Source organism: Anolis carolinensis, unplaced genomic scaffold (assembly GCF_035594765.1).
Source record: "Anolis carolinensis isolate JA03-04 unplaced genomic scaffold, rAnoCar3.1.pri scaffold_15, whole genome shotgun sequence".
In the NCBI taxonomy this organism is placed as follows: Eukaryota; Metazoa; Chordata; class Lepidosauria; order Squamata; family Dactyloidae; genus Anolis; species Anolis carolinensis.
This window is the reverse complement of record NW_026943826.1, coordinates 8,214,773-8,232,156: the sequence shown is the minus strand read 5'-3', so window position 1 is coordinate 8,232,156 and position 17,384 is coordinate 8,214,773. Positions and strand designations below refer to the sequence as shown.

The window sequence follows — 17,384 nt, the reverse complement described above, 5'->3', positions numbered from 1 at the left end:
ATGCTTAGGGGGAGTGGTCCTAGGCATTGTAGTATATGGCCTGAATAGTCCCAAATGTCAGAAGAGAAGATTTCCCCCATTTTTCTCAAGTTGCTCCATTTTTTTTCGTGTCAGGAGTGACTTGAGAACCCTTCTTGTTGTGGTAATCTCTGAGCGGTTAGACTCAATTTAACCCTCTCTGGGGGAGATTCCACCAAAAATCAGCAGAGTAGCAAAAGCAAAAGCTTTCAAATGCAACATTTACTTACACAGGGTGAACAAAGAGAAGCCTTTGACCATTTAGGATTGCAATGGACTGCAGAGTCTCAATAAAAGTTCAAAAAAGTATTTATTCAGATGAAAAGAACTCCATTGTAGATAGAAAGGCTTGGGAGCTGTCTAGTCTACTCTAGACTGGTTTCTAAGGAAAAATAACAAACATCTAAATAGTTACATCTTGCCAGGAGAGATGGCGGGACGTGTTGTTAGCTTGAAGAACAAAGGAAGAAGAGGGAACCAAAATGGTTCCAACCTCATGGTCCAGTTTATTGGGGCCATAAAAGACATTCTGACCAATGAGAAGTTAGTGTCCCTGGAGAGTCACATTTCTACTAACTTCAAAGTAAGGGATGTGACATAAACAGGATAGAGTGAAACACAGTAAAGCCTGTCTAGGCATGCTTTGGAAACAGGGAAAGGATTCCCTCAATCTAACTCTATCATCTATCTAACTACATCTAGACTTGAGTAGTCCAGGATGATTCCCAAGACAAAAATATCTGAAGTTCTGATTCTGCCCTAAGAGTGGACCAAGTCTGAGGCTTCTTTGATGCGGAGGAATGTTTGTGCCTCGTGGTGCCAACGACTGTCCTTTGCTTCTCTCTCCTCCTCCCCCCTCATCCTTTCTCCCTCTTCCAGTTAGTTGACACAGGCCGATCCGCTTCGGATCAGGCTCAGAAGTGCTGCCAAGCTCACTTTCTGGGCGGGAGCACACGCACCACCAAACGGGAAGCCAGCTTAGTTCATGTGAGGTCTCTGTCTGGGACGCGGGTGGTACAGCTTGCCCCAAAGAGCATGGGAATGGCTGGCTGCTCTGTTTACCATCCAGGCCTCTGTTGTGTGTTGGCACAAATGTAGCACAACAAAACAAGGCAAACAAACAAAAACAAAAGTTTACAAAGAAGAGAGGTACCTGAGAGTTACGTTCTCTAGCCTGAAAGTCCATCTAACAAATTCTCCTGTACGTACTTATATTTAACAAACATTCCTGCTTTGCTCCCATCACCACGATCAGAGGTGCTCAAAAGTGGTCAAAGAAATAATAATAATAATAATAATAATAATAATAATAAGCCATCAGAACAAATGCAAATCAGGCCAAGATCGAAAAATCAGCTGATGACCCAAAATGCAGACTGTGCTAGGAAACTGACGAAACCATTGATCATCTCCTCAGCTGCTGTAAGAAAATCGCACAGACAGACTACAAGCAGAGGCGCAACTATGTGGCCCAAATGATTCATTGGAACTTATGCCTCAAGTACCACCTCCCAGCAGCAAAGAACTGGTGGGATCACAAACCTGCAAAAGTATTGGAAAATGAGCACGCAAAGATACTGTGGGACTTCCGAATCCAGACTGACAAAGTTCTGGAACACAACACACCAGACATCACAGTTGTGTAAAAGAAAAAGGTTTGGATCATTGATGTCGCCATCCCAGGTGAAGGTCGCATTGACGAAAAACAACAGGAAAAACTCAGCCGCTATCAGGACCTCAAGATTGAACTTCAAAGACTCTGGCAGAAACCAGTGCAGGTGGTCCCGGTGTTGATGGGCACACTGGGTGCTGTGCCAAAAGATCTCAGCCGGCATTGGCAAAATTACGATCTGCCAACTGCAAAAGGCCACCTTGCTGGGATCTGCGCACATCATCCGAAAATACATCACACAGTCCTAGACACTTGGGAAGTGTTCAACTTGTGATTTTGTGCTACGAAATCCAGCATATCTATCTTGTTTGCTGTGTCATAATAAAATAATAATAGGTAAAGGTTTCCCCTGACGTTAGGCCTTCTGTCTCCTTCTTCAGGGTCCCATTTGTGAACCAGAGCCAGGTCGTCTCCTTATCAGCTTTTCCTTCAATTTTGTCAAGGAACTTTCCATGCAATGTTTTGTTGTGCCAGCTGTCAGCTCTAGTTTGTAGTGCGGTTTTCTTGTACTGGTATTTTGTCTGCTGTGCTTTGAGGAGTTTCTGATGTTTGACTTCAATCAAAGCAGGTTCTTCACTTTGCTTTACATATTCTGCCAGGGCATTTCTTCTTTGACTGCTTGTTTTACTTGTAAGTCCTCTGCCCCCTGATCTTCTATTATTATTATTATTATTATTATTATTATTATTATTATTATTATCCACGGACTATCACTTTGAAGGGTGCTGGTTGATGGCACTCCAAAGAGGCCTCCCTGCTAAAGCAAAAAGAAGCCAAGAGGCAACCGGTTCATCTGTCGTGCAGATACGACCCCTTTTCTGCCTCTTCCATCCGGTATGAACTGTTTCAATAAGGCACACTGTCATCAGCAACTTGAGAGATCATAAATATTATCAAAGAAATCCCATTCTGAGCTGGCCCTCCTTGGGAGAGGAGAATACAATCCTTGTGTCCTTCTCCTCCCCCCTCGTCCCCCCCTTTTTTTTCCAATAAGGCACAACTCGTGCTATCATAAAAAAAATGAGTCAGGTTTCCGGGATACTGGTTAATGCATTCATTCCTGGGGCTTAACTCGAGAGAATAAAAAGGGGGAGACTCAAAGAGAGAGAGAAAGAGAGAAGATAAGAAAGAAAAGCTCTTTCTTTTCCCTTCTGGATGACATTGGAGCAAGGCTTGAAAGACCCTTGTTTGCTGAAGTTCTTTGCCTCCGTTTGCCTTCAATTTAATTGTGTGTGAGGTGCAAGATTTGGAGGATTATAGTAAGAATGACTGTAGCGAGGCTGTAGCACGTTTCCTGCCTTTTTTCTTTGCCTTCCCTTTCTCGAGGGGTTTAAAAAGTTTTCCTTAAAAGTTTAACCTGCTATGGGGTTGTTGTATGTTTTCCGGGCTGTATGGCCATGTTCCAGAAGTATTCTCTCCTGACGTTTCGCCCACATCTATGGCAGGCATCCTCAGAGGTTGTGAGGAATATATGTCCATGTTCCAGAAGTATTCTCTCCTGATGTTTCACCCACAACTGTGGCAGGCATCCTCAGAGGTTGTGAGGTATATGTATATGGGAAGGCTGGCTGGAATCCTCTGTCGCAGTTATGAATGCATCACAGAGTTAAGCGCCCGTGAGTGTTGTGTATTCGTAGTCCCTGCGTCAACGGACCTATGGACCTCACAACCTCTGAGGATGCTTGCCATAGATGTGGGCGAAACGTCAGGAGAGAATACTTCTGGAACATGGATATATATTCCTCACAACCTCTGAGGATGCCTGCCATAGATGTGGGCGAAACATCAGGAGAGAATACTTCTGGAACATGGACATATATTCCTCACAACCTCTGAGGATGCCTGCCATAGATGTGGGTGAAACGTCAGGAGAGAATACTTCTGGAACATGGATATATATTCCTCACAACCTCTGAGGATGCCTGCCATAGATGTGGGCGAAACGTCAGGAGAGAATACTTCTGGAACATGGATATATATTCCTCACAACCTCTGAGGATGCCTGCCATAGATGTGGGCGAAACGTCAGGAGAGAATACTTCTGGAACATGGACATATATTCCTCATAACCTCTGAGGATGCCTGCCATAGATGTGGGCGAAACGTCAGGAGAGAATACTTCTGGAACATGGATATATATTCCTCACAACCTCTGAGGATGCCTGCCATAGATGTGGGTGAAACGTCAGGAGAGAATACTTCTGGAACATGGATATATATTCCTCACAACCTCTGAGGATGCCTGCCATAGATGTGGGTGAAACGTCAGGAGAGAATACTTCTGGAACATGGATATATATTCCTCACAACCTCTGAGGATGCCTGCCATAGATGTGGGCGAAACGTCAGGAGAGAATACTTCTGGAACATGGATATATATTCCTCACAACCTCTGAGGATGCCTGCCATAGATGTGGGTGAAACGTCAGGAGAGAATACTTCTGGAACATGGATATATATACCTCACAACCTCTGAGGATGCCTGCCATAGATGTGGGCGAAATGTCAGGAGAGAATATTTCTGGAACATGGCCATACAGCCCGGGAAACATACAACAACCCTGTGATCCCGGCCATGAAAGCCTTCAACAACACATTTAACCTGCTATGTCTTGAAATTCTTTCTCTTTCAGGGGTAGCAATGTTGACCGTGCGGCAAAATAAAACAAAATCCAAAACAAAGAAAGCGCTAAATACATCACACAAGTTTTCAAAGCTCCACATGCTTCTTCTTTTGTGTAATTTCTTAAGATCTTTGCCTGATGAAGATGCCAACAGAACTTCAAAAGCTTGCCTGACGCATTTTGTGCTTTGAGTCCTTTTATTTTGGGGCAAGGTTCATCCAAAGACAACTTGTAGAGGATAAGCCGATATGAGTAGACATTGTAATGGATGATCAAACTTTCAGCTCACGTAGCATTTTTCTGAAAATCAGTGCTCTGGACTCAAGGCATAAGAGCAGCAACAGCTACGACAATTGTTGCCATCATGCTCTGATTTTTTTTTTGAGGGACCTATTGGTTGCAATTTAAAAAATAGGGAGCCCCAGTGGTGCAACGTGTTAAAACGCTGAGCTGTTGAACTTGCAGACCGAAAGGTTGTAGGTTCGAATCCGGGGAGCGGGGTGAGCGCCCGCTGTTAGCCCCAGCTTCTGCCAACCTAACATGCAAATATGAGTAGATCAATAGGTACCGCTCTGGCAGAAAGGTAATGGCGCTCCATGCAGTCATGAACTTGGAGGTGTCTACGGACAATGCTGGCTCTTCGGCTTAGAAATGGAGATGAGCACCAACCCCCAGAGTCGGACACGACTGGACTTTACCTTTACTATTGGTTGCAATGGGATACAGGACGATGGATTCAACTACTTTTGATATGATTTGGACAGACTTTTCTCAATGACTGAATTACGTACATGTGGAAAAGATATTGGAGTCCTCGTGGACAACAAGTTAAACATGAGCCAACAATGTGATGCAGCAGCTAAAAAAGCCAATTGGATTTTTACCTGTATCAATAGGAGTATAGTGTCTAGATCCAGGGAAGTCATGCCTTGGTCAGACCACACCTGGAATATGTGTCCAATTCTGTGCATTGCAATTGAAAGGAGATGTTGACAAGCTGGAAGATGTACAGAAGAGGGCGATTAAAATGATCAAGGGTCTGGAAAACAAGCTCTACGAGGAGTGGCTGAAAGAGCTGGGCATGTTTAGCCTACAGAAGAAGGCTGAGAGGAGATATGATGATAGCCATGTATAAATATGTGAGGGGAAGTTATAGGGAGGAGGGAGCAGGCTTGTTTTCTGCTGCCCTGGAGACTAGGACGCGGAGCAATGGCTTCAAACTACAGGAAAGAAGATTCCACCTGAACATCAGGAAGAACTTCCTCACTGTGAGAGCTGTTCAGCAGTGGGACTCTCTGCCCCGGAGTGTGGTGGAGGCTTTTAAGCAGAGGCTGGATGGCCATCTATCGTGGGTGCTTAGCACCCCAAATAACCCCGGAAGAGGCCTAAAAACGAAGACACCAAGGCATCCCCGCTTCCAGGTCTCACATGGGGATGGAGGAGGAGAAACAGCAGTCAGGAGGCTTGTCAATGAGCCTTTCATGGCCATCTGTCGGGGGTGCTTTGAATGTGATTTCCTGCTTCTCGTCAGGGGGTTGGACTGGATGGCCCATGAGGTCTCTTCCAACTCTATGATTCTATGACAGCGATGGAGGAACCTCGAGCACTCCAGATGTTTTGGGCTGTGTTTCTCACAGTCTCTTATAGCTGATCATGCTGCTTGCGGCTGATGGAAGCCATGGGCCAATACATGCACAAAAACCGAAAAGACTTGCAACGGAAGTTTTCATCAGCCTTGGTAATGGGAAAACATTGAGTACAATGCCTGACAGAAGCAGGTTACCCTTACCCTGTTTCCCCGAAAATAAGACAGTGTCTTACATTAATTTTTGCTCCCAAAGATGTGCTAGGTCTTATTTTCAGGGGATGTTTTTTTTTCCACAAAGAAGAATTCACATTTATGGTTGAATTTTTTAAAAATGAAAATTTGTTATCTACTGTACAGTAGTTGTCATCACAAACTAGCATAACCAAACTGTGAATCCTTTCAAGAATTTCTATATTATATTTTATTGCTATACTGTTTTTAATTACTGTTTTAAATTTCTGTTTGTATGTAAATTTATGTTGTTGTTGGGCTTGTCCCTGTGTAAGCTGCCCTGGGAGATGGAGGTGGGATACAAGAATAAAGTTATTATTATATTATTATTATTTCTTGTTACTACCTTTATTTCCATGAACAACAATATATGGTACTAGCTGTGCCCGGCCACACGTTGCTGTGGCAAAGTGGTGGTGGTATTGGTTAAAAATTGTTGTGTAATTTTTATTTGACGTCATTTGTATTTTTTAATTAATTTTATTGTAAGTTATCTTTTTATTTATTATATTTTATTATTTTCTTGTATTATTTTTAGTTATTTTCTGTTATTATGGTATTTTATTGTATTAATCTTTTAGTGTTTTTAATTATTTTTTAGTGTTTTTTATTATTTTTATTCGGTTGCTAGGAGACCAAGTTGGAGGAGCTTAGCCTTCTAACTGGCAGCAATTGGACAAAAGCAATTATTCCTCTCCCTCTAATTAGGACTTTATTTTTCTTTTCTTTTTGTTGTATCAACCTAGAGCCGTGGATTATGGGTTGTGTTGTCAAATTTCGAGGTTGGGGGGCCTGTAGTTTTGTTGTTTTGTCGGTCGCCGTGATGCCATCACTCTTTTATATATATAGATGTACATTTACCAATCCTGCATGCTTCCAAATAAAACTTTACTAGGTCTTACTTTTGGGGGAGGCCTTATATTTAGCAATTCAGCAAAACCTCTACTAGGTCTTATTTTCTGGGGATGTCCTATTTTCAGGGAAACAGGGTAGAAACACAGGACACAACATCTTCTCCAACTCCTTGCTTGTCCCATGCGTTGACTACCTCACTCTGCCTTATTCTAGAGCCAGTCTTGGCAAACCCATACAACCTGAGATTCAAAACAAATGTCAGAGCCAGACAATGGGCAACCTATGCATAAACTGCCTTCCCAAGAAGCTTGTCTAAAATAAAAATGCACATACAGTAGAGTCTCACTTATCCAACACTCGCTTATCCAACGTTCTGGATTATCCAACGCATTTTTGTAGTCAATGTTTTCAATATATCATGATATTTTGGTGCTAAATTCGTAAATACAGTAATTACTACATAGCATTACTGCGTATTGAACTACTTTTCTGTCAAATTTGTTGTATAACATCACTAGCTGTGCCCGGCCACGCGTTGCTGTGGCAAAGTGGTGGTGGTATCGGTTAAAACTTGTTGTGGAATTTTTATTTGACGTTATTTGTATTTTTTTAAATTAATTTTATTGTCACTTATCTTTTTTATTTATTATATTTTATTATTTTGTTGTATTATTTTTAGTCATTTTTATAGTATTTTATTGTATTAATTATTTTAGTGTTTTTCATAATTTTTATTGTATTATTTGTATTTATTTTTTTATCATTATTTTATTAACACTGGGCTGAGTGGGTTGCTAGGAGACCAAGTGGGCGGAGCTTAGCCTTGTAACTGGCAGCAATTGGATAAAAACAATTATTCCTCTCCCTCTAATTAGGAATTTATTTTTCTTTTCTTTTTGTTGTATCAACCTAGAGGCATGGATGAGGGGTTGTGATGTCAATTTTCGAGGTTGTGGGGTGTTTACTTTTGTTGTTTTGTCCGCTGCCGTGATGCCATCACTCTTTTATATATATAGATGTTTTGGTGCTTAATTTGTAAAATCATAACCTAATTTGACATTTAATAGGCTTTTCCTTAATGCCTCCTTATTATCCAACATATTTGCTTATCCAACATTCTACCGGCCCATTTATGTTGGATAAGTGAGACTCTACTGTACTCATTGGGAGCCCTCCGGAGACATCCAAGGTTTCTTTGAAGAGCATAGTTTTGAATGCCACTGATTTAACGGATGCCTCATCCTGTGTGCCAATAATGCCTGTCTGTGGGAGGGCGAAGCAGAAGAGAGGTGCAGAGAGCTGTGTGAAGCAGGAGGAGGAGGAGAAATGCGCTTAGGAAATAGCAGTGTGTCCCTGTGTGCGAGAGAAACAGAGTATGTACTTTATTGACACACGACTGCGGTTCAGCGTCCCAGGCTGCGTGGGTGGTTCCATGAGGATGCGTGCTGGGCTCCTCTTTTCCCAGACACGAAGCAGACGGCTTGTCACACAAAGAAAGTGGTCATTATGGGTCTCTCTGGCGCTCCTCCTCCTCTCCGCCAGAGCTGCAAACTGTCCAAGTTCATGTTCAAAGGAGTGTTGGGACTACATCAATTCATGATCTGCCAGCACTTCTGTAAAGGGCCCAGGATATCACTGGGGGGAATGGGGGGAACTAGGAAAAGAATGAACAGGAAACGGATTTCATACCATGCTATTACATACAGATGGTAGAGGTACACAAGTTGCAACGTTCTTTTGCCTTGGACTAGATTGTTCCCAAGTGAAAAAGCCCCTTTGGCCTATATTGGTTGGACACAGGAATGACCTCTACCAAGGTACAGTAGAGTCTTACTTATCCAACATAAATGGGCCGGCAGAACATTGGTAAGAGAATATCTTGGATAATGAGAGATTAAGGAGAAGCCTATTAAACACCAAATTAGGTTATGATTTTACAAATTAAGCACCAAAAACATCATGTTATACAACAAATTTGACAGAAAAAGTAGTTCAATACGCAGGAATGCTCCATAGTAATTACTGTATTTACTAATTTAGCACCAAAATATCACAATGTATTGAAAACATTGACTACAAAAATGCGTTGGATAATCCAGAATGTTGGATAAGCGAATGTTGGAGAAGTGATACGCTACTGTATTAGAAACAGACTCACCTGTTACCTGATACTTGTTACCTGATATTGCATTTGGTGGTCCTATGTAGACTTGTCCACAGCTGCATGGTATACAGTTATACTATGGTGTACTATGGTCACTATTTTATTTTTACTATGTTAATGTGTATAATTTTGTACTTTTACTTTGATGTGTTTTTATCTTTTGTTTATGTAGTTATCTGGGCTTGGCCCCGTGTAAGCCGCCCCAAGTCCCTTCGGGGAGATGGAGGTGGCATCAAAAAATGAAATAATAATAATAATAATAATAATAATAATAATAATAATTATTATTATTATTATTATTATTATTATTATTATTATTACCGTACATCAAAGGAACCACTGACAGCATAGTGAAGCTGATGAAAAAAACACAACCTACAAACTATCTACAGACCGTCGAAGGCTTTCATGGCCAGGATCACAGGTTTGTTGTATGTTTTCCGGGCTGTATGTCCATGTTCCAGAAGTATTCTCTCCTGAAGTTTTGCCCAAGTTTTGTTGGATAAGTGAACATTTTGGATAATAAGGAGGGATTAAGAAAAAGCCTATTAAACATCAAATTAGGTTATGATTTTACAAATTAAGCACCAAAACATCATGTTATACAACAAATTTGACAGAAAAAGTAGTTCAGCACACATTAATGCTATGTAGTAATTACTGTATTTACGAATTTAGCACCAAAATATCATGATACATAGAAAACATTGACTACAAAAATGGCTTGGATAATCCAGAAGCTTGGATAAGCGAGGCTTGGATAAGTGAGACTCTACTCTACTAGTTATTTAAAAACCGAACATATATCTTTGTGTGCAGATGGTGGGAAGAAGGCAAAACATCAGGAGAGAATACTTCTAGAACATAGCCATACAGCCCGGAAAACATACAACAACCCTGTGCTCAAATTGTCAAATTGTCACAGGTAAAGAGTTTTAAATGCTCCACCTCGAACACCAGAGCCGAGGAAGTGGCAATGAACTTTTGCGCATGCTAGGAAGGTGGGTGATGTTCCTTTTCTTCTCCTTGTGGTTCTGCCACACTCAGCGATGACAGCCTTGCTTTATGGCCCCTTCCTTTCCTCCCGCCCCCATTTCCCTACTTCATCCGAGTTAAGAAATCCCACACTTTGTAGCCTCAAATAACTTACATTGCACATTTGGCAGGAGAGGGTCAATGCGGCTGTGTTTTCATGGCGGAAAGGCCTCGGGCCACATATTTTTCTAATTAGAGTGTTGTTTTTTTCCCTCTCGTTCTGTTCAGCGGTGCTTCCCTCCCCTTCGCCCCCCCCCTTTTTCCCATTTTTCTGCAGCTGCAATGACACTGGGCTGTTGCCCCCTGCTTTCTCACGCTCTCCCTTGCCAAGTCGTGTAACTGGCTGGGCGGCCGCCAAGCACCGAGGTCGGCATGTCAGCCCCCGCTCCTTGTGCACATACTGAAAAGAAGGTGCTTTTCTTCAACGACACTCCCTCCGGGCCTCCTTCTCCCCCCTTCCGACACTCCCCCCCTTTGGCTCATGGAAGTTGGTCGCTTGTCAAGGTCATCGCTCACAGCTTAGTTTGGGTGACCCAACCTGACAGCAGGAAAATGCATTAGGGAGACCACATTGGAGAGAGGGGCCTACAGAGCTGTTGATAGTGATGCTTTCTTTCAATCTTTCTTTTACTGTCCTCTCTTTCCTACTAACTACCCAGCCTGCAATGATTTTAACTGGATTTTTATCATGCCTAGAGAATGTATGTGTGTATGGTGATTAGGGTTGTGCAATCTGGGTAAACCTTGACCGGCTTCGTGGCTGGTTTTTTTGGGAGCCTCCCAAAATCAAGAGGGTAGATATCTGTTTTCGCTCTGGGATGCCAAAAGATCAATTTTTGATCGGGTGGGCTCCCAGGCTCCCCTTCTCATCATTTTAGACATTTAAGCTGTCTAAAAGCGCCCAAACACGAGTCAAAGAACATGAAAGGCACTGCAGACTAATTCAACCAGAGAAATCAGCCATAGCAGAGCACCTGATGAACCAACCTGGACACAGGATATTATTTGAGAACACAGAAATGCTGGACCACTCCAACAACTATCATGTCAGACTACACAGAGAAGCCATTGAAATCCACAAGCATGTGGACAATTTCAACAGAAAGGAGGAAACCATGAACATGAACAAAATCTGGCTACCAGTATTAAAAAAACCTCAAAAATCAAAACAGTAGATGGGAAGCAACACTCTGAGGGCAGAGGAGCCCCAAGGACGGCTAATGACTGAACAAAGGATGCCCCCCAGGCAAGAGACAAACCTTTCCAATGCTAATTAGGGTGATTAACTGAAACATTAATGCTGGCTTCCAACTGAGAAAGGACTCTTGTCACACCCTGGACTCTCCACAGATATATATTTTTTCCTTTCCTTGCCTAGTTTCTCCATGCCTCACAACCTCTGAGGATGCCTGCCATAGATGTAGGCAAAACGTCAGGAGAGAATACTTCTGGAACATGGCCACACAGCCCGAAAGACATACAACATCCCTGTGATCCCGGCCATGAAAGCCTTCGACAACACATTTAAGCTGTTTCTACTCTAGAGGAGAGGCGCTCTGCTGCAGGCAGGTGCGTGCTTGAAGGAGGCTTCTTACCTGTTTCTCTACTCTAGAGGAGAGGCGCTCTGCTGCAGGCAGGGGAGTGCTTGAAGGAGGCTTCTTACCTGTTTCTCTGCTCTAGAGGAGAGGCGCTCTGCTGCAGGCAGGGGTGTGCTTGAAGGAGGCTTCTTACCTGTTTCTCTGCTTTAGAGGAGAGGCGCTCTGCTGCAGGCAGGTGCGTGCTTGAAGGAGGCTTCTTACCTGTTTCTCTGCTCTAGAGGAGAGGTGCTCTGCTGCAGGCAGGTGTGTGCTTGAAGGAGGCTTCTTACCTGTTTATTCTAGAGGAGAGGCGCTCTGCTGCAGGCAGGGGTGTGCTTGAAACGAATTCAAGTCCCCAGGGCCAGATCAGCTACACCCAAGAGTACTGAAGGAACTAGCGGAAGTTATTTCAGAACCACTGGCAATTATCTTCGAGAGTTCTTGGAGAACGGGAGAAGTCCCAGCAGATTGGAGGAGGGCGAATGTGGTCCCTATCTTCAAGAAGGGAAAAAAGAACGACCCAAACAATTACCAATGTCCGGTCAGCCTCACATCAATACCAGGCAAAATTCTGGAAAAGATCATTAAGGAAGTGGTCTGCGAACACTTAGAAACAAATGCGGTCATTGCTAATAGTCAACACGGATTTACCAAAAACAAGTCATGCCAGACTAATCTGATCTCTTTTTTCGATAGAGTTACGAGTTGGGTCGATACAGGGAATGCTGTGGATGTAGCGTACCTGGATTTCAGTAAGGCCTTCGACAAAGTCCCCCACGACCTTCTGGCAAGGAAACTAGTAAAATGTGGGCTAGACAAAACTACGGTTAGGTGGATCTGTAATTGGCTAAGCGAACGAACCCAAAGGGTGCTCACCAATGCGTCGTCTTCATCATGGAAAGAAGTGACAAGTGGAGTGCCGCAGGGCTCCGTCCTGGGCCCGGTTCTGTTCAACATCTTTATTAACGACTTAGACGAAGGGTTAGAAGGCACGATCATCAAGTTTGCAGACGACACAAAACTGGGAGGGATAGCTAACACTCCAGAAGACAGGAGCAGAATTCAAAACGATCTTGACAGACTAGAGAGATGGGCCAAAACTAACAAAATGAAGTTCAACAGGGACAAATGCAAGATACTTCACTTCGGCAGAAAAAATGGAAATCAAAGATACAGAATGGGGGACGCCTGGCTTGACAGCAGTGTGTGCGAAAAAGACCTTGGAGTCCTCGTGGACAACAAGTTAAACATGAGCCAACAATGTGATGCGGCTGCTAAAAAAGCCAATGGGATTCTGGCCTGCATCAATAGGGGAATAGCGTCTAGATCCAGGGAAGTCATGCTCCCCCTTATTCTATTCTGCCTTGGTCAGACCACACCTGGAATACTGTGTCCAATTTTGGGCACCACAGTTGAAGGGAGATGTTGACAAACTGGAAAGCGTCCAGAGGAGGGCGACTAAAATGATTAAGGGTCTGGAGAACAAGCCCTATGAGGAGCGGCTTAAAGAGCTGGGCATGTTTAGCCTGCAGAAGAGAAGGCTGAGAGGAGACATGATAGCCATGTACAAATACGTGAAGGGAAGTCATAGGGAAGAGGGAGCAAGCTTGTTTTCTGCTGCCCTGCAGACTAGGACACGGAACAATGGCTTCAAACTACAGGAAAGGAGATTCCACTTGAACATCAGGAAGAACTTCCTCACTGTGAGAAGGGCTGTTCGACAGTGGAACTCTCTCCCCGGGGCCGTGGTGGAGGCTCCTTCCTTGGAGGCTTTTAAGCAGAGGCTGGATGGCCATCTGTCGGGGGTGCTTTGAATGCGATTTCCTGCTTCTTAGCAGGGGGTTGGACTAGATGGCCCATGTGGTCTCTTCCAACTCTACTATTCTATGATTCTATGATTCTATGAAGGAGGCTTTTTACCTGTTTCTCTGCTCTAGAGGAGAGGTGCTCTGCTGCAGGCAGGGGCGTGCTTGAAAGAGGCTTCTTACCTGTTTCTCTGCTCTAGAGGAGAGGTGCTCTGCTGCAGGCAGGTGTGTGCTTGAAGGAGGCTTCTTACCTGTTTCTCTACTCTAGAGGAGAGGCGCTCTGCTGCAGGCTGAGCTGTGCTTAAAGTAGGCTTCTTACCTGTTTCTCAGCTCTAGAAGAGAGGCGCTCTGCTGCAGGCAGGGGCGTGCTTGAAGTAAGCTTCTTACCCATTTCTCTACTGTAGAGGAGAGGCGCTTGGCTGCAGGCAGGGGCGTGCTTGAAGGAGGCTTCTTACCTGTTTCTCTACTCTAGAGGAGAAGTGCTCAGCCCCACGCAGGCACCTGCGCTTTCTGGGCTTCCGTGCCACACACACACTTTCCAAGGCAAGGAGGCAACTGGCAAGTTCTGTTTCTTACTGTAGTGGAGGCACTTGGTTACAGGCAGGCACCTGCGCTTTTTGGGCCTCTACACCACACATGAACAAGGCAAGGAGGCAAGGCTAGTTATGTTTCTTACTCTAGAGGAGGTGCTTGGCTGCAGGCCACACACACACACACTCTTTCCAAAGCAAGAAGGCTGCTCATGAAAAGCAGGCAAGCCACTTGCCTTCGTGTCAAGCTGATTTTCGTACTGAGAGGGGGCTTCCCATTACGTGCTTCCGAACGAACGAAAGTAACGAAAAAACGGATGTAACGAAGGAAAACGGGATCCACACACAACTCTAGTGATGATCTTCCCTACTGCTGCTTCTACCATTACCTTCCACACAGAAGGGATGGAGAGGCCTTTTCCTGGAAGCAGACTTGGAACTTGGCCCAACCCTGAACTGGCGTCATGTTTGTTTCTCTCTACCCTTCTCAGGAGAAAACAAAGGCACAAGTCGATTGGCACAGCAGTGTGGGCCTCACCCCCAACCCACCCATTTTCCTCTTCCACATCTCTGCCTTCATCCCGCTCTGCTCCTGGTGTTTGTCCTTCCTCCTCAGCTGCAAGCCCAGAAACAGCTTATTAAAGTCAGATTGTCCCTTAGGGATCCAAAGAAAGCCAGGGTCATTAATAACAACTAACTACGCAGCTTTGCGTGCCAGGCAAAAAGAAAACCCTGAAGCAATGCACATTCAATAGCATTGTATTGTTGAAGGCTTTCATAGCCAGAATCACTGGGGCGCTGTGAGTTTTTCGGGCTGTCTGGCCATGTTCCAGAAGCATTCTCTCCTGACGTTTCACCCACATCTATGGCAGGCATCCTCGGAGATTGTGAGGTGCAATAGCATTGCTCTCTTCTTGTCTTTTCCCTATGCCTCCTCCCCTTTCTGCTTTAAGGAGGGAAAAAGCTACCATTATAGACTTCTGCTTATATGAAGAAAGAAGCAGCCTCTTGAGAAAGAAGTAATTGCCAATCCTTCTCGTGTTCCCTGGTGGGAGGATGTGAGGAGCCCTATTGAAGGCATGGCATTCATGCCCCAATAACAGTAGAGAAAGAGGCATGCTCGGATGGCTGGATAAAGACCTGAAACAAGAGTAAGTGGTCTCGCGAAACTCTCTTATAGTGCCGAGGCAACGGGGTTGTTGGTTGTCGGGAGGAAAGAGGCTGACTACTCACAAAGGCATGACAACAAGCCTCCTGACTGCTGCTTCTCCTCCTCCTCCCTCCCCCTGAGCGGAGTCGTTCCATGTGGTGCCTGGCAGCGGGGGCACCTTGGTGTCTTCAATGTAGCCTATACAATGCAATTTTCTGAATCCTCTCCCCAAATAACCAAACCGAATCCCTGGTCAACATGGTCTCTGGTCAACGTGGTCCCTGGTCTAAGTGGACCCTGTTCAAGTGGTCCCTGGTCAAAAAAAGGTTGGCAACTGCAAAGATGTCAGACAGGGGGGAATCTTTTTAAAATCCCACCTCTGACACCATTTGCGGAGATGTGAATGAGCTTCTATTAATTAATTATATTTATATTATTATTATATGTTTTATATCCGCTGCCACCAGTTATTAAAGATGTTTTATTTAAAAGCTGCCACCAGAGATAAAGATGTTTATAATGCAGCCACCAGATGTTAAGGTGATTATCAACTCTTGCCACCACTATTGGAAGATATAGCCACTAGCTACTTAGAGAGGAGACTTTTTAAATTTTATTTTTCTTCTTTCTCCTTGTTTGCTTTAGATGGTAATATAGATGAGAGAAGCTTAGATGGTAGAAAGAACAATAACATGTTTATTCGGGCACAAGCTTAATGGTTACAGTAATTTCTCTTTAGAGGCACTTAGATTAACTGTTGCAAAGCTATATTGAGGTGTTTCAAATTCCTTAAAATATCACTTCCTTCTCTACAGCTTTAAACTGCAGTCACCCTGTGAATTTCAATCACAGACTATCTGTTCCTTATCTGGAAACAGACTACCTTAAAATAAGCCACCAAACTTATTTTAAACTGACTCAAATAAGCACTTGAGTCTCCCTGATTCTCCAATTGAGAATCAGTCTTAAATGTACCTCAGCGGGGCACAGACTAACTGTTTTTTTCAAATTCTGCACTTCTTCAGCAAAACGACAGTTGGCTTCGCTGCAGAATTCTGCTGCAGAATTCTGGAGTTTGCAGTTTAGTGAGGCCAGGACCTCTCTGCCTGAGCAGTTTAAAGGCTCTTCTCTAAACTGCAAACCCCAGAATTCTGCAGGAGGCAGCCACAGGATTCAAAGTGAATACTCTAGTGCAGTGATTCCCAAAGTGGGCGCTACTGCCCCCTGGTGAGCGCTGGAGCGATCCAGGGGGGCGGTGCTGGCACCTATTAGGACACAGGGGCAGGGCCAGGGGAGGGGCGGGGCCTCTTCCCAAGTGTCGGAGACAGGGCTGAGCACCTGAGGCGCCTGTTAGGACACACAGGGGGCGGAGCTAGAGGAGTGGGCGTGGCTTCTTCCCAAGAGCTTGAGACAGGGCTGATCTATACCTCTCCTGAGGTGCTGGGATGGGCGGAGTTACGAGCGCTGAGGCAGGGCTGAGCTTCTATCCCTGTCCTGCGGCGCCTGCCAGGACACAGGAGGCGGGGCTAGAGGAGGGGGCGGGGCCTCCTTCCAAGAGCCCAAGACAGGGCTGAGCCTCTATATCTCCTGAGAGGCCTTTTGGGACTAATGGATGGGGCTAGGGGTGGGGTTGGGGCCTCTTCCCAAGAGCCCGAGACAGGGCTGAGCCTCTATACCTCCCCTGAGGCACTTGTTAGAACACAGGGGCGGAGTATAGAGGTTCAGCCCTGTCAGTCACTTCCCAAGTGACCCCGCCCCCTCCTCTAGCCCCGCCTCCTGTGTCCTGGCAGGCGCTACAGGAGAGGGATAGAAGCTCAGCCCTACCCCAGAGCTCGTAATTCAGTCCCAGTCCTGGCCGCCCATTTGTGGCCCCGCCCACCTCCCTTTGCAGTCCTGCATCTTGGACTAGGGGAGAGGCTCAGCCCCGCCCTCTTGAGCAGGAGCCACGCCCACCCCCTCTAAGCCACGCCCCCTTTCCAGGGGGCGCTGAGTCATATTTTTCCTGGAAATGGGTCGGCAGGTAAAATAAGTTTGGGAACCACTGCTCTAGTTTGATGAGGTCCTCTGTTTGTGAATGCAAACTCCTGCAGTCTCTCTGAGCTGGTGTGTGTTTCTCCATTCATAACTTTTGCCAT

General features: G+C 44.8%; 1 long non-coding RNA gene across 1 annotated transcript in view; it reads right to left on the bottom strand.

Annotated features, from left to right (window-relative positions):
- Nucleotides 1-8,010: 8,010 nt before the first annotated feature.
- Nucleotides 8,011-17,384, bottom strand: part of LOC134294473 (uncharacterized) — a 36,403-nt gene continuing 27,029 nt past the window's right edge. The window contains exon 3 of the long non-coding RNA XR_010001361.1: nt 8,011-8,642. This is a non-coding gene — a long non-coding RNA (uncharacterized LOC134294473). The remainder of the gene's footprint in view (nt 8,643-17,384) is intronic.